Source organism: Bison bison, unplaced genomic scaffold (genome assembly GCF_000754665.1).
Source record: "Bison bison bison isolate TAMUID 2011002044 unplaced genomic scaffold, Bison_UMD1.0 scf7180017864327, whole genome shotgun sequence".
Classification (NCBI taxonomy): domain Eukaryota; kingdom Metazoa; phylum Chordata; class Mammalia; order Artiodactyla; family Bovidae; genus Bison; species Bison bison.
Window position 1 is genome coordinate 1,403,102 of NW_011494899.1, and position 24,358 is coordinate 1,427,459.

Sequence of the window (24,358 nt, forward strand, 5' to 3'; positions counted from 1 at the left end):
TGGCTCTAAGTGCCTAGCACAGGGCCTGAGACATCTGCTGTGGGATTTCTGGAGTCTCCCAAAGGCCAGGGAGGGTCAGGTGACTTTCTCAAAGCTGGTTTCCAGGGACTCTGCACTCTTCACACTCCCCGAGGGGCGTCTAGACGCTCTTGGGATGGAGAATTATTACCTTTCTCGGTTGCCTGAGCTTGGTGAGAGCTGAGTCTAGAAGCACCTCACCACTTGAAGGGGCCGAGAGCCGGGTAGCCGAGAGGCAAAAGGGGCGCGAGGGGCGGGGCCTCCAGTGGGCGGAGCCTCCCGTGGGCGGGGCCTGGCTGCCCGAGCCAATGGGGCCCCGCGGCGAGGGGAGACGCTCGCGCGCCACGGGGTGCGGAGGCTGAGCTCCGGGACCCCAGTGGATCTGCAGGCGGGCGCCGCGGCCAAGGCACACCCCCGGCTCCGGGTTCCTGGCGGCTCGCAAGGTAAGCAGAACCCGCAGCGAAGTTAAGACTTTGTGAGGTTTCTGGTAACAGGGAGTCCCCGCCACCTCCCGCCGAGGCTGCTGGTGGCGTCCCGGCGCCAGGCTGCGTTCCCAGGAGCTCCGGCTCTGTGCCTGCGGGATGCGGGCGCGCGGAGGGGCCCGACAGTGGGCGGAGGAGCCGGCGCGGCAAGCTGCCTCCTCGAGTGCTGCTGCCAGCTCGCCGGGCCGACCCTGGGACGGACAGGTGTGCGTGCGGGGCACGCCTGAGGGGCCGGGGAGCCAGAGGGGCTTCGGATAGTGGCTTCGAAGAGAATCTCCACCCAGCGACGGGGCCCGGGGAAGAGCTTGCGGGGAACTGGCGACCGCAGAGGCCGGACGTCTGCTCTGCCTAGATCTGCAGACGCCTCCTGACCTGTTGCCCCCGGAGCCAGGGGTCAGATTCATCATGCCATTTCTTATTTCTAGGTCTCTTGGAGCTCAGGGGGGGGGGGGGGGAAACAAACTCAGAGTGGTTCCATGGCCAAGCTAGGACAGAGAAATTAGTGCTTTATGGAGCGCCTCGTGTATTTATTCTGCGTTTATCGGGTTCCTATTGTGTGCCAGACAATGTGCTAAACCCTAGAGTCAGGAAGAAGGGTGTTGGAGGAGTCCCTGGGACTAAGAAGGAGAACAGGAGAAACAGTTATAATGCAGTGTTGTACAGGGGATGTTACCTGGAGAGGAGGACCATGAGCAAGCCAGGAAGGCTTTCAAGAGGAGATGACTATTGAATGGGGACTAGAGGAGTAGGAGGGTTTGCCAGGGTGAAAGCTGTGTGGGCTGGGTGTGTGTGTGTGATGGGATAGCAGACTGGGGTGTGTGTGTGTGTGTGTGATTGGATACCAAGACTGGGGTAGGGGGTCTGTATGCGTGTGTGTGTGTGTGTGTGTGTGTGTGATAGGATAGCAGGAATTCCAGAGATGTTCCTGTGCAAAGATGAAAAAGTCCAGTATCCTGACTTAGACCATCAGTTAATCCTATGTCAGCTAATCAAATAGGACTGGGGCTTTTGTGGGGAGGAAATGAGCTGTCAACATGGCAGGAGCTAAAACATGCACAGACCTTAAAATGCAGTCTTAGACTCTATAGATTTTTGTCCTGTGATCAAGGAGGGCAGGGGAAGAATTCTGGCAGCTCTATGGAAATGGATAGAGATTCGAGCAATAGAAAGCTGGTAAGTTGCAGTTAATATTTTGGATGTGGTTGTAAATATTCTGGCCCCTAAAGGCAGAAGTGTCTGCCCCAGAGCCCTGCTCCCTGGCTTCCAGGCATGGATCATTCAGGCATGGAGACGTTGCTCATGTGATGCTTTCCTCTGCAACCTACAGGTCATTTTCATATTGTTTCTGGAGGTTTTGACCTGGACCTTGTTGTCAGGGGTGCCCCCTGGAGGATAGTGAAGGGAACCTCTGCCAGTCGTTTCTGATCTTCTGGTTTTCTCTCTATGGGCTCTTTCTGTCTCATGGAGACACAGCCTCAGCTATTAGAGGCTGTGGTGAAGAGAAAAGTCTTGACAGGGAGTCACACCAGAAAGTCACTTTAGCCATGTGCCTTGGGGACATTATTAACCTTTCTGAATCTCAGTTTTCTTATTTAAAAAAGAAGTCATCATCCCCACCTGTCATAGGTTGGATTCTAAGGGAAGAGACTCAGAGGCTCTGAGAATTGGGTGTAAGTGGATTCTTGGGGAATGGTCTCACTCTCCAAGGGATGGATGGTGAGGAAATCAGGATGGGGGCAGAGGGAGAAGTTGGTCAATGATGGAAAGCAAGAGAGGCCTCAGGTGATCTGAGGCTGGGGGCCAGGCCTTTGAAACCCCATGTTGATCAATTAGTGGGGGCAGACTGCCTCCAGGGAAGGGGGCATAACTTTGGGTGTCCCTTCAGCAGGATGGTTCCTGAAGAGGAGCTCAACTGTGAGCTGTGTGCAGCCAGCACTCCCAGAAACCGGCATGGGGAGTGAGAGGTGCCCTCTTCTTAGAGGGGGTTGCTGAGAGCTGTGCCTGGGCAGCTGCTTCCCAGGGTGGGCTTGGGAAGTGGCCGAGATACCAGAGAGAAGGTGCTTTGCGCTGTGCCTGGTGAAGAACAGAAGCATTTCTTTCTCTCACCTTTAAACTCTTGACTGCACTTGAAAATGGATTTTGGAGTTTGAATTGAGTCGATCAGCTTCCACAAGGAAAGAATCTTTCCTGATAATGACTACAATGACTACTATCCAGTGTCTCTTACGCATATGCATTCTCATTTTACAGTCAGCCCATTGTTTTCTAAAACCCAACAGAGTAGGTGTCCTTCTGCTATAAAGTAATGACCACAGCAAAAACCACAGAACTTGTTTCAGTCTGTGGAATGATTTCATTGGTGAATTGATTAACTAATTGATCAGTAATTAATTCATCAATGTGCACTGAATACCTCCTAAATGGTTGGTACTGTCCTCGGTGCTGGGAATACAGTTTAGTCTATTAGGGGAGGCAGAGACTGACATTAAATGCTTTGATTCCTTCAAAGCAAATACTGAAGAATGGACTGTTGCAATACGTAGCCAGGGTGTGATGGAAAGTAATAGGCCATCTTCCTGCTGGAGTCTTTCTCACCATTCAGTTTCAATATAACCTCCTCAGAGAGGCCTTTTGGATCATCCGGTATAAAGCAGATATCCTCCCTTTTATGCCCCCTTCACCACACTTGCTGATTCATTGTATTTACTTCCCTGTAATTGGTCCTCCTTGCTACACTGAGGGCTCCAGGAGGTCATACCTCACTTTATCCCAGCACAGTGTTCAGCACATATTTCTTGCATGAGTGAAGTTAATGAAGGGTAGATCCACTTAGAGGAGTAGTATCACCAAGAAGTGATATTTACACTGAGATCTGAGGGATGCGGAAGGTCCAGCAATGCCAAGGTCAAGAGGCAGAGAGAACAACTTGTTCAAGGACCTTGAGGTGGAGGAATGGAATCCAGCATGACTGGAGAGCAGCCTGAGATGAGTTTGGAGAAATAGATGGGGCCATGGAAGGCCATGCTGAGCTTGGATTTTACTCAAGGTGCAATGAAAACTCAGTGAAGGATCTTAATGACCTAGTAACAACCTGGTGTTACATAATTGCTTGTTGTCTGTCATGCCTCTTGGAGACAAACTCCATAAAGAAAAGTGCCCAGTAAATATTGCTGAAGTGAATGGATGATGTGGTTTATGCAGCTCGCGGGTAAAAAAAGGACTAGGAAGAAGAATGGGATCTTGGCACAAATGAGGAGTTTGGTGAGAGAGGTGTTGGTGTCCTGGCTGCAGGGGAGCAGTGATACTGGAAAAGCAGAAGGAGCTGTATTGGGGGTGTTAAATGGACAAGACTTGCTGATACATTCGATGTCAGGATTATGGGAAAGGGAAGGATCAAGGGTGACCCCCCCCCGCCCCGAGGTTTATGGCTCAAGATTGGATGCCAGCTGTCCATAAACAGGGGAATGGATGAACAAAAATGTGGTATGTACTTACAATGAAATCTTACTCAGCCATAAAAAGGAAGGATGTCCTGATACATGCTGGGCTTCCCAGATGGCATAGTGGTAAAGAATCCGCCTGCCAGTGCAGGAGATACAAGAGATTCTGGTTCCATCCCCGAGTCAGGAAGATCCCCTGGAGGAGGAAATGGCAACCCACTCCGGTATTCTTGCCTGAAAAAGTCCACGGACAGAGGAGCCTGGAGGGCTATAGTCCATGAGGTCATAAAGAGTCAGACATGACTTAGTGATTGAGTATGCACTGATACTTGCTACCATGTGAATGAACCTTGGAAACATGTTAAGTTTAAGAAGCCAGACACAAAAAGTCACATATTATATGATTCCACTTATATGAAATAGTCCAAGTAGCCTAATCCATAGAGGCAGAAGGCAGATTGGTGTTGGCCAGAGTTTTGTGTGGAGAGGGGAAGAAAGGTAGACAGGGCGTGACTGCTAAGTGGTTTCCTTTTTGGATGGTGAAAATATTTTGGAACTGGATGGAAGTTGTGTTTGAACTATACTATGAGTATACTAAATGCTACTGAAATGTATACTTTAAAATGGTTAATTTTATGTTATATAAATTTCATCTCAATTACCAAAAAAATAAAAGATCAATAGATAGGAGCACCAGTCAAAGAGTGGTGGTGAAGATCAGGGGGAGAAAATGTAAATGCTGTCTTGGAGATGTCCAAGACACCCACACAGGGACGAGGGGGACCTCCGGCTATTAAGAGGGGTGTCAGCACTTTGATGCCAGCTGATAATATGGATGAGATCGAGGGAGAAAGTGCAGAGGAGTGCATCCAAACTCCTATCATTCTTTAAGTTGATCCTCATAACAACCTACAAGGAAGTTCTTGTAGGTAGTTATGTAGTTCTTGTAGCTTCTGTTCTTATTTTCAGATGGGGAAACCAAGGCCCCCTGAGAATGGGCTTGCCCAAGGTCAGACAGTTTTGTACCTGTGGTTCCCCTGGCTTCCAGTCCTTTGCCTTTCCCGCATCAGGGTGATGCTGTTTAGAATTTGAGTAAGGACCTTCCCTACCTCCCTCCCTCCCTCCCTCCCTCTTTCCTTCTCTCCACCCCTCCCTCCCTCTCCTCTTTCCACAGTCAAGACTGAGTGCTCACATGTGGCAGGTACTGTGCTGGGTCTATGTTGGTGAAGGTACAAATGGCTGTAATTAATCTTGTGGAATTTACCTGGTAAGCAAGCAGTGAGGCTACTGATGCAGAGGACATAGGAGCCTGGACCAGGGGCATCTCTCCCAGATTTGGAGGTAGGAGGAGGCTTCCCAGAGAAAGTGACAGCTAAGCAGAGATTTGTAGCAGAAGCAGAAGAACTGAGCCTAAGAAAGAGAAGGGTTCTCTGGAAGGTTCATGATCCCTGAACACCTGCTATGGGAATTCCCTTTCTCTTCACTCCCTAGTTCTTCATGCGTCACATGTTACTGGCATTTTCCAGCTTATCCAGGAGGTCTATTGTTTCTATAACCCTGGAGTCAATGAGTAGGCAAATAGCTTGATTTGATTTTGGAAGCTTCAAAAGAGGAGTAAGATAGGGTACAAACAGTCTGACTTTCAAAGCCGGGCTCTGTCTCTGAGCAAATGACTTAGTCTCTCTTTTTATACCTATGAAATGGAGCCAGTCACATCACTGCTCAGCACAGGAAATAAGTGAGATGATATAGTAATGCATTGGGCATGTAACAAATGATCAGAAAAATCTCATCTCATTCCTTCAGAGAGGAAGCGTTTCTGAATAGGCCAGTGGTTTCCACACTCTGAACACTGTTTAAGACACAGAAATCCATGCGGGCTTCCCTGCCAGCTCAGATGGTAAAGAATCTGCCTGCAATGTGGGAGGCCAGGGTTTGGTCCCTGGGTCAGGAAGATCCCCTGGAGAAGGAAGTGGCAACCCACTCCAGTATTCTTGCCTGAGAAATCCCGTGGACTATAACCCTCTAGACAGAGGAGACAGGTGGGCTTCAGTCCATGAGGTCGCAAGAGTCGGACTAAACCACTAAACCACTAAACCACTAAACCACTAAACCATCACATACTTCTCAAGAATCTGATTTGGATGATTTGGGATGGAACCTAGCAATCTGTATGTTTAGAAAGCACCCCAGATCATCCTGGTAAAAGCATGGTCCAGGACCCATAGGCTTGGACCAAATGCTTGAGTCTTTGCTGTGATGTTCACGAAAGGGTTAAGCACCTAGAAGTAGATAATGCCTTCTAGGAATTATTAGCCAATGGCAGTGCTGACTGGTGATGTAATGTCTTTGGCTGACACTCCATTGGGTAAGTGTATTGTTTCTCTTGCTTCAGCTGTGTGAGGAGCAAAGCTGGAGCCCAAGGGTTAATAATTCTGTGGCAGCACACAGAGCTATTTTTCTCCCAGTCCGCTTCTGCTGGTTGTGAGCGTGGAGCATGGCTCAGCTGGCTGTTGCCCTTCTTCCAGTAAATAGCTGCACCTTCCTCCCTACCTCCTCCCAAGCAGAGCACATGTCTCCATAGTACTACGGAGGGGGAGGAGGGTGATCAGAAGTGTTTAGGGAAGAGAGAGCCCTTTCAAAGTTATACAGGGCAGTCTCTCCTTGCCCCTGGGCACGGGCACAGCTCCAGCTGCTCTGGCCTGCAGAGGTCCCACTGGATGAACTGCTAAATGGTCACCTGCTTCTGAGCATTGTTCAACCTGGCAGGATCCTCAGAACCAGGAGGTGAGCCCCCGGTTTTGGAAGGAAGAATGGGCCTGGAGGAGAAGAGCCTTGGGGGCAGCGGGAGGGAACAGCTCTAGAAGGCAGGTTGGCACAGGCTCCATGCAGAACTGCCCCCACATGTGGTGTGAGCTAGGCCAGGACGGTCTCCCTCTCTGTGTTTATTTGCTCAAGAACACCATGTGAGGCTTGGATTAGGGGGCCGCTTGGTGGGGAGTGTGCTGACAAGACACTGTTCACAAGCCTGCTCTTGGTGTAGCTTTCTGCCCAGTGCTTCTGGAAGAGAGATGCTTCTCTCTGTTAATCTGAGGCAGGAGGGGGCGCATCAGGTTAGCAGTATCTCCCCAGAGCCAGCTGTCACCCACGCCCCTCCTTGTCTTATTGGGGCTCCCTCTTCAGTGCTCAGTTGAGTGCCCTTGATGGACTCTGGGCTGAGGTTTCCAGGAGTACCTAAATGGCCTCAGGGATTTTTGATTGTGTCTTTCAGGGGGACCTTTGGATCGCTGGCCCTTGGGTGTGCCTTTGTGGACTGGGTCATGTTCTTAATGTCCCGTGCTGGAGCTCTCCGGGAGCAGGAGGATTCTCTTTGTATTATGACAGCACAGTTGGGGGATTGTGCCGTTTGTGTTTCAGAGGGCGTGCGTTATTGCCTGGACTTGAGACTTCTCACCTTGCTCAGATGGGAACCTAGTGCAGCATGTCTCCCTCAAGGTGTACAAAGTGAAAAAAGTCAAAACGGGGAGGGGAAAGGGGACTGGAGTAACTGGGAAGGGCTGCTAGCAAGAAACTCTGCCCTTCATCTCACAGGGAATTCAGGGAAACTTTGCATTTCATAGACAGACTGTGACTCTACATCTCTTCTGCAGCCCTTGCCAAAATTTGTAAATAAAAAATACCGTTGCATTTAGAATTTGGTTTTATTTGGAGTGTCCCTATTTTCTTTAAGGAGAGCAGAGCCTGCAGAGGTTTCTCTCTGTGTCTTGTGTGACCCTTGGCGTCTACCACCCCGTGTTCTGGGCCGGGCTTTATTGCTGAAGAACACGTAGGTCCTTGGGCAGGTCCTTGCACCTCTCTGAGTCTGAGTTTCTTCATGTGTCAGTCACAGAGGTGGGAGGGAGTTGAACTAATTGACTTTTAGAGCCCTTCCTCTCTGGCTGTCTATGCTCTGGATCATGAAAAGCCTCAGGATCTGAGTCTGTTGATTAAGTGGATGACTGCTGAGGTGAAGGATGTTTGCACAAAGGGAAACGTAGCATGTGTCCTCTGGGTGCAGGGGGCTTTACACACATTTTAACGCGTCACCCTCCCAGTGGGCCTGGGAGGAGGTAGAATAAGCAATCTAAAGATGTGAAAATCAAGGCTGAAGGAGTTCAGTGATTTACCCAATATCATCACTCAGTGAATGTTGACACTGGCATTTGAACCTGTGCTGGGGTGGTGGTTCATGGTAGAGTAACAAAAGAACTGGAGCTGGAATCTTTGTCTACCTCTGGCTCTTTGCATGCTCTCCATTCTTTTGGAAATTACACAGTGATTTTTCAGATCAGCCAGTTCAGTCAGATTATTGTGGATTATCCACTTTACTGTCTGGGACAGCAGATGGTCCCTGGATCTGGAGAGGACCCTACAGTCCATTGGATCAGGCCCCTCAGTTTATATCTGGGAAAATGAAGGTCTAGAGAAGTTACGTTACCTGTTTTATATCACTCAGTGAGTTGATACATGGTAGAGATGGAGACCAAGACGCCTTACCTTAGGTGTGTGAAGTGATATTATTATTAAAGAGTATTTTTAAACCTTCATTGAGAACTTTGGAATCATTTCAACTGAATTATCCTTACCTCCAGGCCCCTTTGAAGTGCCAGAGAGTGGAGGAAGGCTCAATGAGCACCTCCTGTGGGCTTGACATTGAGGCAGGTCTGAGACATGGATGGGGTAGTAAGTAAACAAAGCTTGAGACCTGGTCAGTTTCCCCAGAGAGACTCAGGATGCAAGCTGTGTTTCGGGAGAGTCTAGTTCATGGGTCAGCAAGCTTTCCTGGTGGGGAGGCAGCTGCAACCCTCACCCTCTACATGTGGCCAGCACCTAATTTGTACATTGTAAGAACACTGGCCACATGACATGTGATCTCTGTTCTTTGTCTTCCTAACTAAGCTGCATATTTCCAGGGCACAGCTCCCAAAATGTAGAACCTGATCAGTGGAGCCGCCTAGTGGGGAGGTGGGTGTCAGTGTCTTGGATGTGCAGAGATGAACACCCAGAAGTAAAAACCATCACTTAGTTATTTAAAAGCGCAATGCAGATATGTGACTCTTTTCTTGATCACTATAACGTTAAGAAAGAATCATCCTAATACCAGGCTTTGAATACGCTAATGATCATCATAGGAAAGAGGGGTTATAAATATTCTGCAGGGCTAGAAAGCAAAGCTAGCAGCCGGGGGTGGATGTGGAAGGGAGTGGGTAGCAGGTAAATGGAGGAAGAGTGGCCTGAGGATGGCAGTGGTCCAGTGGGCAGGAAACTCCTCTCCTTGCCAGCGTCATCAGAAACGGCTGGTAACCGTCAGGCGTTGCTGCCCTGGCAAAGAGTAGCACTTAGTAGCCTCTCTCTGCCTTTCTCGATCTATGATCTCTCGATTATTAAACAGGCAGGAGTAAACAAGAGGATTCCAGGAGGTAGAGAAGAGTTTTGTCTTACTGATATTTAGATTCCAGAGCCATAGTATGGGGGTAGAAATCATTCATAGCCAAAATACCCTTGAAGATATTTTCATTGCCCCTCAAATTGCATTTTGCCTGGTTTCTGTGTATGCAACACTGAACAATAATTCCTGTGCTAACTAGTGGGTAAAACCCTGACCAAGACTAAAAGAACTAGCATATAAAAAAAATTTATATGCAGTTGTTTGAGTTTCACACTGCTCTGTTTTTGAGGTAAGTTCAAAATTTCTAACTGGCATGAAGTGGGGGGTAGAGAATTCTCAGGTGTTCTTGTTTGCTTGCAGGATTGGTACCTTTGTTTTTGGATAAATAGCCCTTAATGCTTCATACATGTAACCCATTTAAAATGATGATGAAAATTAAGTGAGATACTAAACGTGAGCCCAGTGACAGAGCAGATGCTCAGTACACTTTTACTGGAAGTGCTCAGCATCTTGCTTTAGCAGATTTGCTGATGCCGACCTTTGAGAAGTTTTAGTGAAGAATCTAGGTGTCCGGGCTGGCGTTTCCTGTTTGAGGTTGGCATGTCTGCTTGGTTCCTCTGGACAGTGTCCACCCTCATGAATATTGGTTCTAAAATTCAGAGTGGGAAAAGAATCGGGTTTGATGTTCCACAGGCCTGAGTTCAGAGCACCAGTCATTACCTATAGCTGTGTGACTCTGGGCATGTTACCTAACCTCTCTGTGCCTGGCTCTTTTCATGTATGAAAATGGGGCCCATAGAGTCCACCTAGAAGGGTGGATGGAGGATTAAATAGAACTTTTAGAGAGTGCCTGGAACATATAGAGTAGGTGTCCTTTAAGTGCTAATTTATTCCTTCTCCTTGGAATGGTGTTGAGGAGAGGTGGTATATTTTTTCTTTCTTCAATCTCACCTCCAACTTCTTTGCACATATTAGTAGCACTTCTAGATAGCTTTTTAGAAGCCCTGAGGAAACCCCATGTGGCATTACTCTAAGAATGAGGGTGCTTGCAGCCTTGCCCCATCCTAGCTCATCCCAAGCCAGGTACCTAACCAAGTACTGGAAGGCTGCACTTAGTAGGGAGTTGTTGAGTTAATTCATTTTTAAAACACTGATAGCTTAATTAAATAGTCTGGACTAAGGCTGCTTTACTTAGGCGCCAAGTGGACAGGTGATTTGAAGGATACTGCAAAGAAGTCAAAGTATGCGGCCAAGTTCAATGCATTAGGAATCTCATCACTAAATGTTCATCTCCTGGGTTTAATCACTGATCATTTAACAATTATTTGTGGAACTCTCATCTTGTGGTAGGCAAAGCCCTAGGTACTGAGGATGTATTGATGAATGGTACAGACAAGATTCCTAGCCTCGTGGATCTTATATTCTGGTGGGAAATATAAAGTGCATACAGATGTGAGTTAGTGATCATGCTATGAATTAAAATGTAAACAGTATAAGGGCAGGGGGGAATGCCATTATAGAAAATTCAGTTTAAGAAGGTCTCTCTGAGAAGTTGACAATTTGAGCAGAGGCATGGAGGAAGTTTGGAAGTGAGTTTTGGAAATATCTGTGGGAAAGAATTTCAGGCAGAGGGAACAGCAGGGGCGCCTCAGGGTAGACAGAGAGACACAGAAGGAAGAGTTTGAGAAGATGTGGCCCGAGAGGTATCTGAAATACCCGCACTGGTGGAACTCATGGGCTGTGGAGAGAAGTTTGGATTCTGTTCTAAGTTGGAGGGTTTTTTCTTTTAAGTTTTACTATTTTTCTCTATTTTCAGCTGTGCTGGGTCTTTGTTGCTACATGTGGCTTCCTCTAGTTGCAGCAAACGTGGGTTACTCTCTAGTTTGCGGTGCACAGACTTGTCATTGCTGGGACTTCTGTTGTGGAGCGTGGGCTCTAGAGCGCAGGCTCAGTAGTTCTGGCTCACGGGCTTAGTTGCTCCACAGCATGTGGAATCTTCCTGGAGCAGGGAGTGAACCCGTGTCCCCTGCATTGGCAGGCAGATTCTTAACCAATGGATTACCAGGGAAGTCCCTAAGTTGGAGATTTTGAACCAGGAGGTTACATGATTTGACTTCTTTAATTCGCTTTAACTTTTTTTAATTGCTATATGGTAAAGTAGACTTTGTGTTGGTGTACAGTTCTATGACTTTTAACAGATGTATAGATTTATGGAACTACCAGCACCTCAGTGAAAATACAAACTGTTTCTTTGTCAGAAACATCCTTCCTGTTCTCCTTTTATAACCATGAATACCCCACTTCTGACATTTGGCAACTACAGCTGTACTTTCCATCACTACCGTTTTGTCCTTTTGAGAATGTCAGCTAAGTGGAGTCATACAGTATGTAACCCTCCGAGGCTGGCTTCTTTCCCTCAGCATAAGGTCTTCATGATTCGTTCATGTTGTTGGGTATATCCAGAGTTTGTTCATTCTCATCGCTGACTAGTGTTCCATTGAATAGACATATCACAGTTTGTCCATCCATTCACCCCTTGAAGGACACTTGTTTCCTTTCCAGCTTTTGGCAATTAGGAATAGAGCTGCTATAAACATTTGTGTTCAGGTTTTTGTGTGAAAATACATTTTTGCTTCTCTAGGATAAATAAATACCTGGGAGTTGGATTGCTGGGGCAGATGGTAAATTTACATTCAGTTTTATAAGAAACTGCCAAACTATTTTCCAGCATGGTTGTAGCATTTTGGCATTTCCTTAAGCAGTGTATAAAAGTTCCCGTTGCTCTGTGTTCTTGTCCGCAGTTGGCATTTTCAGTATTTATTTTAGCCATTCTGATCATTTAGTAGTATCTCACTGTGGTTTTAATATGCCTTTCCCTAATGGCAAACGATGTTGAATATCTTTTCATTCATGTATGTTTTTTCCCTTTTTGTGTCCTTTTTGGTCAAGTGTCTATTCAAGTCTCTTACCCATTTTTGGTTGCTTTTGTGTTTTTTACTCTAAAGTTTTGAGTTTAATTCTTTGTATCTTCTTGATGTCAGTGCTTGCTTTATCTGACTGCATCGGGTCTTAGTTGCAGCACTTGGGATCTTTGTTACATCACGCGGGACCTTTCCCTGTGATGCACAGACTCTAGCTGTGGTGGATGGGCTTCGGTAGTTGCAGTGCGTGGAACCCGCGTCCCTTGCATTGCAAGGTGGATTGTTAACCCCTGGACCACCAGGGAAGTCCTTCAGTGCTTTCTTGAATATGTGTTTTGTAAATGCTTGCTTTGTTTTTAAGGAATTATTCTGAATGGTGTGTGAAAAGGAAGTTGTAGGGGATAGGGATCAAAATGGAAGGATCAGAGAGTGGACTGTTGCAGTAGTCCATGGGCAGAGATGGTGGTAGTTTGGACTAGGGTTATTGGGGTAAAGAGGTGAAAAGTGGCAAAAAAAAATATTTTAAAAGTAGAGCTATGGAACCCAGTGATGCATGGAATGTGAGGAAAAAGAGGAGTCCAGCATGGTAAGGTTGCTGGAGGTGCTGAGAGTTTAAATATAATTCAGGCATGTTCCCTGCCCTCAAGAACCTCACAGTCTGGTGACAGGAGATGTACTGTAAGCAGTTCGACTGGCATATGAGCAGGTATCTCTCAAAGTCACATGAAAAGGACTTGGGGAGCCCAGATGACAGGGAAGTTGCTAAGAGACAGTGGTGCAAGGCCAGCTCTCTGGGCTGTAGACTTAGTGTGTGTTGGGAGTCAGCTGGGGAGGTTGGTAACAATGCAGCTGGTTGGACTCCCACCCGCTAAAGTAGGAGGCCTATGGTCAGCAAGCACCACAAATCATTCTGTGTTGGTGATTGGCCAACTACACTGTAAGAAACTCCTGGGGGAGCTCACTGGGGTGACTTCACAGAAGTAAGTGTGTTTGAGATGGGGTGTCAGTGTTGAGTAGAAATTCTAACTTGGAGAAAGAGGGAGAAGGGGCAGACAGGCAGAAGGAAAAGCAAAAGCAGAAGCTTAGAGGTGGTAGAAAATAACTGGAGCTGAGAGGAAGTGTAGATTGGGTGATGCTGCTGCTGGTTGACCAAGAGTACATGTCTGTATAGTGATGGGTGGGAGTCCTGTGAATTCGTGTGCTCAGTGAGTCTGAGGGGATTGCAGCAACTCAGCAGCTCCCCATTTACTAATAAGGGGCCCGCCACAGTGAAAGGTACCAAGCAATCCAAGAGTTAGGTGCGCAGAGGGGCAGCTGTGCTTTCCAAGGCTCTTGTGACACAACCTTTGAGGAAAGCTATGGCTTCAGTGGGGCTTCCTAGGTGGTGCTAGTGGTAAAGAACCCGCCTTCTAGTACAGGAGACATGAGAGATGAGGGTCCAATCCCTGGGTTAGGAAGATCCTCTGGAGGAGGAAATGGCAACTCACTCCGGTATTCTTGCCTGGAGAGTCCCATACATAGAGGAACCTGGTGGGCTACAGTCCCTAGGGTCACAGAATCGGACACAACTGAAGCGACTTAGCATGCACACACGTGGCTCCAGTGAACGAGCTGGTGGACCGTGCAGAGGTTTGCGACAGGATGCCCTGTACCCAGTCCTACCACGGCCCTTCCTCAAAGCTCACAGACTCTGCATCTCCTTCTTGCACACCACCCTGCCTGCTTTCCAAGGATGCCAGAGCCACATCTTCCTGCAGCTGAACTACCAATTTATTGCACATTCGCTGTGTGCCAAGCTGCGTTCAAAGCACTTTATGTAAATTAACCCATTTCATTCTCACAGCAGACCTCTAGATGAGATAGAATTATTATCTCTGTTTTTGGGTGAGCGGAGTGAGATAGAAAAATGAATGGCAGGCCCAAGGTCACAGTGCTGGGAAATAGAAGAGCTGGCGGGGGTATTAACCCAGGTTGTTCTGACTTCAGAACCCAGGCTTTTAACTGTTACGCTGCTTAAACCCTCCAGGGCATCTGCAGAGTATGAGGAGAAGCAGGAGTAGCAGCAATGCCATGCATATCAATAGAATAGCTACGGTTGTGTTATAGAGTAGTGTCACGGTTGTGTTAACGGTGTGGTCTCAGGGTTATTCCACATAGGGACTATTTCAGTGATAAAGTTTCAAGTTATGAAGGTTTTTCTTTTCTGATTTTGGCCTTTGGCTTAAAACTTACTATTTTTATTCTATCTTGTCTAGTTAATAAGAAACAGTATGGTATACCTTTTTTGAGGTTTGAAAGAGTACCACGTGAAACATCACAATACATGTTACCCCTAAAAGTTGCTTTGTTTGGGAATGTTCACCCTTATCCTAGATGACCCTCGATATTATGTTTTTAGAGTTCTTCTAAATCTGTCTTTCTGCTCAACTTTTCCTGCATCCAGTAGATACTCTATTGTCCTCCAGCAAAACTGTGATTTACCGTGTGTTTTTGACTGAAGTCGGGGGAAGGCAAATGACACTGACAAATATACATGCGTTGTTTCCTAAGCAAGAATCAATAGAATCTGACTAATCACCCCCCCCACACACACTTGAATGTGACCCCCATGAGGTCAGAGATTTGGGGTTTTTTCCATTGTTACATCTCCAGCACCAACTGGAAAGGGTTGGCCCATGGGAGGTGTTCAGAAGATACTTGTGAGTCAAAGAAACAGAGTGACTCCATCCCGTATTGTTTCTTCGATGTCCCTAATGTTATAAACTGTTTGAAGACAGGGATTATATCAGATTCACCTCCATACAATCCCATAACAGAGCGAAGGGTTTGTTATGGGCGTGGGAGTGAATGAAAGGGATGCTTTGCTACTCTCTTCATCTGTCTCCTTCATAGACAGACATGCACAACAATCTCCTTCATAGATCACTGTGAAACCCTCCTTCCTGGTCTCCCTGTGTCCATTAGGTTTCCTCCAAATCCCATTTCCATAGCATATAGTGTCAGAATTTTTTTTTTTTTTTAAACACAAATGTGACCACGTCACTGCCCTGCTTAAACACAGCAGCTGCTTCTTGTTGTTTGTCCAAGCTCTTCCACATGGTTCTGAGACCCTTCACGCCCAGGAGGCTGAAGCTCCAGCTTCCTCTCCCACCATGGTGCCCTTTCACGTTATCTCCACTGCTTGCCTCCCACACAGTCTCATGCCTTTGCCTCCAGCAGCTCAGGGGTCCTTCTCCATCTCAGCTACTTGAGGTAGGATCCAGAGAGGGGAGAAAGGCTGAGTTCTAGCCTGACTCCTAGCCAAGATTCCTCACTTGACTCTTCTGTAAAATGGGATGTCTCCTGCCTGGGGCGGGGTCTGGGGGGCTGTGGGATCACTGGATTCTTTCCTCCACCCCTAACCCCCTTCTGCAAGGAAGAAGATGCTGAAGCACTGGGGGGCAGGGGAGCCGTGGGGGCTATTTTCATGCCATGTTCTGAGGCCTGTGAAGGTCTCCTTTCCTGAGAAGGACTCTGTCTCCAGACAGTTTCAAACCCCCCAGGAAAGAGTTTGAGAAAACCTTTTTGTGATTTAAAAAAAAAAAAGTAAGTGGAGGGGAAAGAGAGCACTGGTGGGCGTGAAGGCGAGTCCAGCATTCCAGCAACAGTTGGACCAGCGAGCGCAGCGGAAATGACTGTTCTGTGTGGGGGCTGGAGGCCCCACCATGAACATCTCCATCCACGCTGTGCAGAAACCTCCCCTGGTCTGCCAGTGCCAGCAGGAGAGAACCAGAGGGCCGAGCTCTGGAAGGAGTCACGGCGTCTGCCCAGGGATGTCTCGGTGGAAATCTGATGCCAGGATAGGAAGGCTGTGCTTCCCGTGGGCGCGTCCCCCTGCCTGTCACATGTCATCAGTCCTGGGGTATCATAGTGCCTGGCCTGCGGGGGCATTACTGCTGCTTGGCTGAGGCCAGCCGCTTCCCCAGCTCAGTTGCTCCTGAAGAGAGAGGAGTAGGGAAGAGAAACAATCAGACACAACTCGTGGTTAAAGGCCTAGACTCTGGGATCAGACCAACCTTGTTAGACTTCTTCAGCTTCTCTGCTGTGTGACCTCAGGCGAGTGACTGAACCTGTCTGAGCCTCGGGTGCTTCAGCTCTAAAATAAGGATACTAGAACCTTCCTTGTAGGATTACTAGGAGTATGGGACACAGTGAAGGTGCAGGTAAATGCTCAGCTGAGTGTCTGACATGTAGCAAGAATTTTGCCCATATTACTAATATCAGTGGAGGCTGACAAGCATTGTTAGAAATCAGGATAAGGGAAGGCAGAGAAAGAAACCACTTTTCTGTGTCTTGCATCTGAGTTCTTCAGAAAATGTGCATCTGAGTTCTTCAGATCTGAGCTCCTCCTCTTAGAAATGAGAGAAACTCTTGGGTGGAGAAGTGACGGAATGACGTGTGGGGCCACATCCTGACCCCACACTGAATCATGCTGACTACTGGGCAATTTATTGTGCCCTTCTGGCCCTCAGTTTCCTCTGTGTGAAAAATAGATAATAACGAGATTCACGTTCGGATTAATTGGTTTAATATATAAATAGGGCTTAAAACAGTACCCGACACACAGACAGCATTGTATAAATACTATTTATTACAACAATATTTATAATATTGTTGCTGTTGTATTTTATTGTTACTGTGATTACTGTTAATGTTATTGCTGTGAATTGCTATTATTCTTATTATTACCATTACTGTCATTTTTATTGTTCGGGTCACACAGGGAGTCCGTGGTGGTAGCTCCCACCTCTTTTAGTGAAAATCTGTGCTAGCGTTGCCCTCACCTGCTCCTTTATGCGAGCATGAGGCTGCCGGGTTCTCTAGCCTGCGAGAGCAGGGACAGTGTCACCATAATTGCAGCTGAGCCCACTGTTCCTGGAACTTTCTGAGCCAGTGCCAGGACTCAGGCTCCCGAAGGTGAAGGACACTGCAGAGGCTGCCAGAGTGCTGCCTGGTAGGTGTCAGGCTCTCATGGAGCACTCCATTGATACCGATGTCAGGATTATTGGGAGGAGGGGGGCCAGCAAACCAGGGTATCACGTGGTTGAAGGGCTGCATCTGGAGATAGACTAGACTGATCTAGTGCATGATGTCCTGCCGAGTCCTGAAATCCCTGAGCCTCGGTTTCCTACCTGTAAAATGGGGCTAAGAGTTGTATTTGCTTTACAGGGTTATGTGAGGATTAATGAAGTAATGCTTATAATTAGATTAGCTCAGTGCTTGAGTAAGCAGTCAGCCACGTAGTGGTTACTAGTATTTTTAATTTAGGAGAAAAGTGTTCCCTGGAGAGGGTGAAATGAGTAGTTGGCAAGTAGGCACTAAAAGCCCGAGAATCTTGTATTTTAATAGTGATATTGGTGGAGTCATTTAAAAAAAAAACAAACAACACCAGCTGAAGACTTGGTGACCTGGACTTGCCTGGCCACTTGAATGCACACAGGTAAGTCTCTTCCTTGTCCATACCTGCCTTCCACATCAGGCAACAGAGTCGTGAGAGCAGGGGTGTCATGGTGCGTGGTTCTGTGTGGTTTCACAGGCATCCCCACCTTCCCAGGTCCAGCCCCTCCAGATAGTTGTTTCTGTTGGGATATCGCCCACACCCTCGTTGGGGTCCTGGGATCCTGGAGTCCTTTGACAGAGGATTACCAAGTTCTCAGGGTGCCAGTCTTGCATCTGAATCTTATGTGAGGTGTCAGGAGAGGGCTGAGGGGGTCTGGTCTGGCAGGAAGTAAAACCATTCCCAAGATAAAGAAGATGCCGCAGGAGGGTGGAAGGAGATTAGGGGTCCAGGGTGAACAGGAAATGATCAGAGAAGAGCTCTGGGACAGTGGCATTGGACTTGAGAGCTGGATGACAAGGCCGAGCTGGGAAGAACATTCTGGGCAGAGGGAATGGGCAAAGGGAACAGCATGTGCAAAGGCCTGAGGGCAGGGGATGGTGCTGGGGAAGGAGGCTGGCTTGTTTGGGAAACAGGAAGGTGGGTGGTTTGATGCAGAGACTGAGTGAGGGAAGGTCCCAGACGATGTTGGCCTGCAAGCTTTGAAAGAAGCTTGAATGCCATCCACAAGGAGGGCACGATACTGGATGCTTGGGGCTAGTGTACTAGAACGACCCAGAGGGATGGTATGGGGAGGGAGGAAGGAGGAGGGTTCAGGATGGGGAGCACATGTATACCTGTGATGGATTCATTTTGATATTTGGCAAAACTAATACAATTATGTAAAGTTTAAAAATAAAATTAAAAAAAAAAAAAAGGAGGGCAGGAGTCAGAGCTGGGGAGCAGGTGGGGAGACAGGGAGGCCAGAGGAGAGCTTCTGGTTTGGTGCAGGACGGCAGTTTGGTACAGGTGAGGGATGAGGGCAGCTCACACACTGATGGTGATGGTGATGGTGATGGTGGAGTTGAAAGAAGTAGATGGATTCAGAGGCTTCCTTGGGGATAAGAGCTGGTGGTGGCCTGGATGTGGGAGGCTCCACAGGGAGGAATCCTAGCATCTCCCCACATTTCTAGCTTAAACCACTGGATGGGGTATCTGCTGAAATGAGGAAGATGGAAAAGGGACAGTTTGGGTAGGGGTGAAAAGTGAAAGTGTTAGTCGCTCAGTCATGTCTGACTTTGTGATCCCAGAGACTGTACCCTGCTAGGCTCCTCTGTCCCTGGGATTCTCCAGGCAAAACTACTGGGCTGCATTGCTATTTTCTTCTCCAGGGGATCTTCCCAGGGATTGAACCCAGGTCTACCTGCATTGCAGGCAGATTCTTTATTGGGTGGGTGAGATGGCAGGAAATCAGGAGTTTGGGTTTGGACCTCATAAACTGAAGATGCCTCATAGCACGCCTTTGCTCTGCGGAGTGAACTTGCTAAATTCCTCATTAGAGCAGCACCTGGCCACCAAAAGCACCGCCAGCCTGGCCGTCTGCCCTGAGGAAGCTCGGGCGGAGGCTGTGGGAGCTGAGTGACCGTGATGAGTGCCTCAGTGGCTACCGCCTGGGCCCTCTCTGTGTCTCCCGGACTGTTTCTGTCTTAATCTCTGTCTGTGTCTTTCCCTGTCTCTCCGTCTCTGTCTCTCTCTGTATCTCTTTGTCTCTCTATTTCTCTCTCTCTCTCTCTCTCTCTCTCTGTGTCTCCTTTTTTAAAATCTATTATTGGAGTATAATTGCTTTGCAATGTTGTGCTAGTTTCTGCTGTGCAACAGTGTGAATCAGCTATAGGTATACACATATATGTCTTTCTGTCTCTGTTTCTCTGTCTCCCTCCTCACCTGTGAACACCTTCATCCACGTGTTCCGAGTGACTGGTGTTTCCCTCCGTGTCAGCCCTTCTTTTGTATCCTCAGGTATGCTGCAGACCTGAGCAAGCTTCCCAAAGGTCTCCTTTGTCTCTAGGAAGGTTCCTTATTTAGCTCCATGAGTTTTCTGACCCAGTGCACGGGAATGTGGCAGCTGGTTCCCAGACCTTGGCCATGCTGGCATCTCTCCTTCACTCTGGGTACCTGGAGCTGCCTGGCACCATCTCTAACGCCAGACTTGGTCCCTACCCCACACCCACAGTGATGGGTGTGTGCCAGCCTCTGCAGGGTCACAGAGCCTTAGTCCTCATCCGTTGGTGAGAATAGTCAGGAAAGCCTCCTCAGAGGAGAAGGGGATGAGCTGAGTCAGAAATAACCAGCTGGAGGACATAGGAAGGCAAAGGGAAGGTCGTGCCAAACAGAGGAGACAGGGGTGTGACACCACTGTGTGGGAGGCAGGGCAGAGAGGAGGGGGAGCCCCAAGGGCATCTGTGTAACTGAGCTAAGGTGAAGGCGCCCAGGAAGACAGATTCCAGGCTCACAGAACCCCAAGGGACCATGATGTGGTAAAAAATCAGTAGATCCCAGACAGACCTGGGTTTGGATCCTGATACCGTGAAGGGGCAGTGCTGCCTAGTGGTTACCGCGGTGCCCACCAGAGCTGCATTGCCTGGGTGTGAATCTCAGCCCTGCCCCTTGTCAGCAGTGTAACTCTGAGCTTCAGCGTCCACATCTGTACAGCACGGGTGAGAATAGCACACCTGCCTCATAAGGCTGAAGGAAGGATGCGTGAGTTCATAGGGACAGGTGCTTAGAGCAGTGCCTGACAGTCTGTAATGATCATTTATAAACTGAACACATGTCTTGTTGTCATTGGACTTCAGTTTCTTCTTCTGTGAAATAGGGATGATTGTACTTCCTGGGCAGGGTGCTTGTGAGGCTTAAGCACCATCTGCAGGCATCTACCTGCAGTCCTGGCTCCCCACAGGGACTCAGTCAGTGGCAGCCACCGCCACCAGCACCACCACTATCATGGTCGTTATGCTTCCCTGGCGGCTCAGACGTAAAGTGTCTGTCTGCAATTCTGGAGACCATGTGCGATCCCTGGGTCAGGAAGATCCTCTGGAGAAGGCAATGGCACCCGCTCCAGTACTCTTGCCTGGAAAATCCCATGGACAGAGGAGCCTGGTAGGCTACAGTCCATGGGGTCGTGAAGAGTCAGACATGACTGAGCGACTTTACTGTACTTTCACTTTCATACTTCCGTGTCGGCTGGTTTGGCACAGAATTCTGGCTCACTTACTCCCTTGCTCTGCCTTGCAAACATCACGGATCACCCAGCCTGGAGACTGGAAATGAAGTGCTGTCTAACAGGGCCACAGCAGTCCTGGAAGCCTGCCTGCCTTTTGCTGGGCAACAGTGATTCAGATGCTCTTCTGGCCATGCTGGCAGCTGTGTTGTCTGCTTTTTCCCAAGTGATGCAAGAGGCCAACACAGGGTACTCCCTGAAGCTGGTGCAAATTAGCATCACACAGCTGACTCTGGGCCCGACCCTGACAGGGATACAGCTATGATCAGCACAAGGAGATCTCCATACCATTCCCCGCTCTGTTTTCTCCATTCACTTGGAGTTGAGACTGGAGAGGACAGGACAGGTTCCTGGGTGTCACGGTTGGGTTCCCTGTGTGGCCCTGTCTGTTTGTTATCTAGTCTTCATCTTAGGAAGGCAGCATGGGGTATTTAAAACTGGACCCAGTTTAGAATGAAAAAGCCTAGAAATGATATTGTGCAATATGTCTTCCAAACCACTTGTGGTTTTTACTTTATTTTACAATAAGTTAACATCACTAGACATTTCCTTAATTTACTTTGAAGGGCACACCATGGGCAGCAATGAGAGGGGCCAAAGATGACCATTTAGCTCCAGATTTCAGCTTGTTTGTATTTTTGACAATGACCTTCAGAGGAAAGTCTTGATAAATCAGAGACAAGCCCATGTGACTGTCAGATAATACCAAGCCTGTGTCCAGTCTTGTTTGCTAAATGTCAGTATTCACGTACATGAACATTTTTTGTGGCATTTCTCTATTTGGATATATGCCAAGGTGCGGAGGGTGATTTCTTTTTTTTTTTTAATTGATTTTTATTGGAGTATAGTTGCTTTACAATGTTGTGTTAGTTTTTTCTATACAGCAAAGTGAATCACCTGTCCATATACATATATCCCCTCCTTTTTTTTAGTTCCTTCTCATTCAGGTCAACGCAGTGCTACAAGTAGAGTTAAGTAGAGTTCTCTGAGCTGTACAATATGTTCCCAATAGTCATCTGTGTTATACATAGTATCAAAAGTGTTTATGTGTCAGTCTCAGTCTCGGAATTCCTCCCATTCCTGGACGCTTGTGCTCAGTCACTTCAGTGCTTGGCCACTTTGGTGGTGTGTCTGACTGAAGCACAGTGTCTGACTCTTGGCAACCTTATGGACTGTAGCCCGCCAGACTCCTCTGTCCATGGGATTCTCCAGGCAGGAACGGTGGAGTGGGTTGCCACGACCTCCTCCAGGGGATCTTCCTGACCCAGGGATCGAACCCACATTGCAGGCAGATTCTTTATCCCTGAGCCCCAGGGGGAAGCCTCCTGCCCAGGTGGGTTCTAATAACCTACAAATCCTGTCTCCAAAGCCCCAATTCTTGGCTGGGGATCCACAGTGTCACACCTGTGGGAACCAGAGTGTTGCTTCTCACAGGAGATCTGGGCCCCTGTGAGTGGATATGAACTCATCAAAGACAGCACACACTTTCATGTAGCTGTGGCTGGAACAGAGCTCAGAGGATGAAAGGCCCGGCGGATCTGTTATGTGGAAATGGAGCTGTTCCCTCGGCAGATGCGTGTTTGACCTTTTTTTCAGGAAGTTAAGCATCTCTTAGCTCTGCAACTTGAGTGGCACACTCTTTGAGTTTGAAGGCTCACCCACACTGCCTGTGCTCATCAATATATGGATGAAGCTCAGCCCATGTTGTCTCCATGAATTTTTAAACTTTCTGCCCAGGCAGAAGGAGTTTTAAACAGTTGTTAATTACCCAAACTCTGGTTCCAAGTGGGGGAGGAAAAAGAAAAAATTTTCAGCACTCATTGAGCCAAAGATAGAGAGAATTTATGAGTCTTGGTATTTCTTCGTAGAGAAGGAGTTAACTAAAAAAATGAAATTGGTTATGCCCTCCTGTTACTCCAGGTGTGGCCCAACTTAGGCTTTTATGCATCCACTAGGATGGCTGCTTCCTCTTACACAACTACACATTTAGTCTTCGCAGACAAAAGATAAGGAGGGTTTAATTTTGTTCCTGTTATTTTAAGCAGGTTTACTCAACAAATATGTATCGAGCCCCTATTATGTGCTAGGCACTTTTCTAAGTGCTGGAGATACATCAGTGAACAAATCAGAAAAGAGTCTCTGTTCTTTGGGGGCGTACATTCTATCAGGGAGCAGAGAACCAACAATAAGGAAAGCAAAAAAGTAGAATATGTAGTTTATAGAAGGTGATGCATGCTTGGGAGAAAGGAACAAGTGGAGTAGAGTAAGAGAAATCCAAAGAAACAGATGGTTTAACCTCAGGTGGTCGGGAGAGGCCTCACTGAGAAAGTGACATTTGACCAAAGATCTGAAGGAGATGAGGGAGGAGCCATGCAGGTATCTGTAGAAAGGAGGCTGCAGGTGAAGGAACAATGAGTGCAAAGGCAACTGATGATCAGGAGGTTCAATTACTGGATTTTTTTCCCCCTAATGTTCTAAGAAATGTACCAGGCCTTGAATATTCCTTATCTGATACCCCATTGTCAGAGAGCCAGGTATCAGCCCATGAAACATCATGCCAGCAACATTTACAGTGCAGTTTAAAGGTTAAAAAGCAATTTCCTGTGGATCGATGGAACTGTTCTCTACCCTGGTTGAGGTGGTGGCTTCATGAATGTGTTAAAATGTACTCCCCAAAAGTCAGTTTTACCCAGCATTAACTTAAAAACATGAACATGTTGAAAACCAGTTTAGCGCATTGTATTTCAGTCTGCTTAAAGACATGTGGAATAGGGAGGGCAGAGATTAGCACCTCCATTTTGCAGACCAAGAACCTGTGGCCAAAATATTACTAAGCTGCCAGAGACAGTCTGGGCTTCCCAGGGGGCTGAATGGATAAAAAATCCTCCTGCAATGCACGAGGTGCAGGAGATGCAAGTTTGATCCCTGGGTCAGGAAGAGCCCTTGGAGGAAGGCATGGCAACCCACTCCAGTACTCTTGCCTGGAGAATCCCATGGACAGAGGAGCCTGGCAGGCTATAATCCATAGGGTCACAAAGAGTCGGACACAACTGAAGTGACTGGGCACAAGAGGCAGACCAGGTCTCAAAGTCTGGTCCATTCAAAGCCTGTTCTCGTGTTTACAGTATCTCGTCTGATACTGCAGACCCTGACACACTGCATCCCAAACAAAAGTGGACCACGCTGCCAGACCTCCTGGCAGTGGGAAAAGAGACAGGCAATGGAGTTCCAGAGTCCTCAAGTTTAAGCTTAAGGCTCATTGTCTCTGTCCAGCTGTGTCCAGCACCAGAGTGCTAAGGCTAGGGTCATCCCTAGTTGGGGGTCTTACACTTGAAGAATCCTTTTTTTGTTTTCAGTAAGGCATTGTTTTTTTAAGTGTGAGGTTCACAACAACTTGCCAGCAAGGTAGAAAAATTTCCTTATACTCCCTGCC

The 24,358-nt window shown here is 47.7% G+C and overlaps 1 protein-coding gene across 1 annotated transcript in view; it reads left to right on the forward strand.

Annotated features, from left to right (window-relative positions):
• The first annotated feature begins 398 nt into the window (after window positions 1-398).
• Window positions 399-24,358, forward strand: part of SYN3 (synapsin III) — a 487,071-nt gene continuing 463,111 nt past the window's right edge. The window contains exon 1 of the mRNA XM_010853361.1: window positions 399-461. The gene's annotated coding sequence lies outside the window, so the exon portion shown is untranslated. The remainder of the gene's footprint in view (window positions 462-24,358) is intronic.